Raw genomic sequence first — 3,342 nt, 5'->3', positions numbered from 1 at the left:
GGGGCCGCGGAGGACCGGCGGTGGGGAGTGGTTCCGAGGAGGGCGGGGCGGCGGTTAGGCCGGTGGTGGCTGGCGGCTCAGGGAAGGATATGGGTCGAGAGGTTGAAGAAAGGCTGTGGGCCATTGATTTCGCATTCAACGGCTCAAGAATCGACTGACCTCAAACAAAACTTTCAGCTGATTTATTTCTAGCCATGCTGTAAATTGATAGTCAAAGGCAAATGTATAGGCGTAGGGGCAAGAAACCCACGGATGGCGAAGTGTGTGTCTTTTGTCACATATAAAAACTAATCTGTACTACAACATTATTTAACCCTACAAAAAGAGTGTCCGGATGCCTCCAAAGAAATTACAAGCCTTGATTTTCCTATTGTTTATCTGACTTAGACCATGCATGATGGTTAAAGGATGTTGTTAACGTGAAGAAAGATTGGGCAAACCAAACTTGACATGGGAAGAGTCCGTTGAAGGTGTGTTTCGTTCTAGAACCAAGTGGAATGTCATGTAGCCGTTCATTCCTATGGAATGGAATGGTTCCATCTTGATGTTCGGCAAGGAGAGAACGAGGTCGGATGGAAGGATAGAATGCCAAAATTTGATCTGAAGGACTCGAATATCACCAAAGAATTAGCCATGAATAGGGGTGCATGAAATTTTGAGGGAAGGGACCAACAATAACACATGATATATTATGTGAAATTTCGATATGTTTATAAATATTTTACAAATAATACATATTTGTAGTTATTAAATAAGTGTATTTTTTTAGTTATATTAGTTATATCAAGTAAGTGTACTCTGTGGCCTCTAGTCTTCTTCATGATATTCATGCAGGGCTCGGTGGCGTGGGGGTGTGGGTGCGGTCTGGGGAGTGTCCTTACCGGGAACCCAGTGTGGACGTCCTTCTTTCTCGCTAGCTGGCAGCAGTCAACCACCTCATCCATACGTCACATCTAGTGACAAGGTAATATTATTTTGATAACGTCGGTATGGAAGGAGAGGCAACCAAGTAACACTACAATATTTTGAGAGTGAGTGATACCAATGTTTATTGTACTAAGCTTTTATACTTTGATAATTAATTAAAAATACAAAGTTAAGTATTAGCATACATTTGTTCTTAAACGAATAATAATAATGTTGTTAAATATCAACTACATCATTATTTGACATACATTTTGAACGTAAATCACTGAAAAATAATAAATTTAAATCATATAAGTCATTTTACCTATTGAGACAATATTATGGGCCCTTAAACGCGAGAAGTGAAAATAACAATCTCTCATGCCTCCATAAGTTAATTTATAACACTTATGTAAAATCACTTGTGTGTGTGTGTGTTTGCGTAATTTAATATTCTTAAGTATGTCGACGGTGCTATAGAAATATGATATCTCAACAAATATCTTGGTAACATATTTAAATATTTTTATGTGTTTGCTTGGCGTTCTCGCGCTATGCGCAGAACAGGAATCTGTAGATGGGGGACTGATGCTTGATGACCCACAAGCATAGGAAGTAAATCGTAGTCCTTCCGATAAGTAAGAGTGTCGAATCCAATGAGAAGCATAAGGAAATGATAAGTGGTTTTCAGCAAGCTTTCTTTGCAAGTACTAAAAGTAGCAGTAACAGATAGTTTGGTAGCAAAATAATTTGTACAAGTAACAATAGTAGCAAGGGTGCAGCAAGGTGGCCCAATCTTTTTTATAACAAAGGACAAGATGGGACATTCTCTTATAATAAGCAAATCGTTCTCGAGGACACATGAGAATTATTGTCTAGTCACTTTCATCATGTTTATTTGATTCGCATTCGCTACTTTGCTAATTTGGCATGTGGGTGAACCGGTGTTTGGGTGTTGTTCTTACTTGAACAAGCCTCCCACTTATGATTACCTCCTCTCGCAAGCATCCGCAACTACGAAAGAAGAATTAGGATAAATCTAACTACATCATGAAACATATGGATCCAAATTAGCCCCTTGCGGAATAACGCATAAACTAGAGTTTAAAATTTTGTCACTCTAGCAACCATCATTTACTTATTACTCCCCAGTGCCTTCCCTTTAGCCCAAATATGGTGAAGTGTCATGTAGTCGACGTTCACATGGCACCACTAAAGGAATCAACAACATACATATCATCAAAATATCGAATGAATACCAAATTCACATGAATACTTATAACCGAACTTCTCCCATGTCCTCGAGAACAAAAGTAACTATTCACAAATCATATGCATGTTCAAGATCAGAGGGGTATTGAATATCATTATGGATCTGAACATAAAATCTTCCACCAAATAAACCAACTAGCATCAACTATAAGATGTAATCAACAGGGCTTGATATGAGATGGTGCTGGTGAAGATGTTGATGAAGATTGGTCCTCCACGATGAGAGGATCATTGGTGATGTCGATGGCTTCAATTTTCCCCTCCTGGAGGGAAGTTTCCCCGGCGGAATCGCTTCAGAGAGAAAAAGTGCTCCTACCCAGGTTCCGCCATGAAACGGCAGCGCTTCATCTCGAAAGTCTTCTTATTATTTATTTTCTAGGTCAAAACTCTTCATATAGCAGAAGATGGGCATCGGAGGCCTGCCCAAGGGCCCACAAGCTCGGGGGCATGCCCCTAGGCTTGTCGCTTCCTAGTGGGTCCCATTCTAGTATTTTTTTCGTCAATATTTTCTATATATTTCAAAATAATTCTCCGTAAATTTTCAGGTCATTTGAAGCTGTGCAGATTAGCTATCTTTGATGTAGCCCTTTCTGGTCCAGAATTCTAGTTGCCGGCAATCTCCCTTTTCATGTGAAATTTGCAAAATAAGAGAGAAAAGACATAGGAATTGTATCATAAAGTGAAGTAATGAACTAAAATATAATAATAAAAGTAGGAAAACATGATGCTAAATGGAGTATCAATGCTCATTGTGTCAGATAGTCAGACAGAGGCCCACATACCAGAACGGCTTATATGGGTCGATCGTGTCACAACCCATTTACTTCTACGTTTTTTCCCTGAGGAAAATGTATGTTCATTAATAGGCAAACATGTGTTGTATTTCTTTTTAAAAAATGATACGAAATTATGTTCATGTATAAAAATGCATGGCTTTGAAAAAGTTCATACATTTAAGAAATAAAAGGATATTGCACGTGCTGATTTATATTCATGCATTGTGGAAAAGTTTTCAAAATTTATGAAAAACACAAGTAGAGAATAGAAAATACCATGAGGAAAAAATAAAAAAATACTAAAAATAAAATAAATTGAGAAACCTAGTTAAAATTGGTATGGCCCATTACGTTCGCACACTATACGTTTTGTTGACAACATATGCAA

This window comes from Triticum dicoccoides, chromosome 4A (assembly GCF_002162155.2).
Source record: "Triticum dicoccoides isolate Atlit2015 ecotype Zavitan chromosome 4A, WEW_v2.0, whole genome shotgun sequence".
Taxonomy (NCBI): Eukaryota; Viridiplantae; Streptophyta; class Magnoliopsida; order Poales; family Poaceae; genus Triticum; species Triticum dicoccoides.
The sequence above is the reverse complement of the archived record's forward strand: the minus strand, read 5'-3'. Positions refer to the sequence as shown.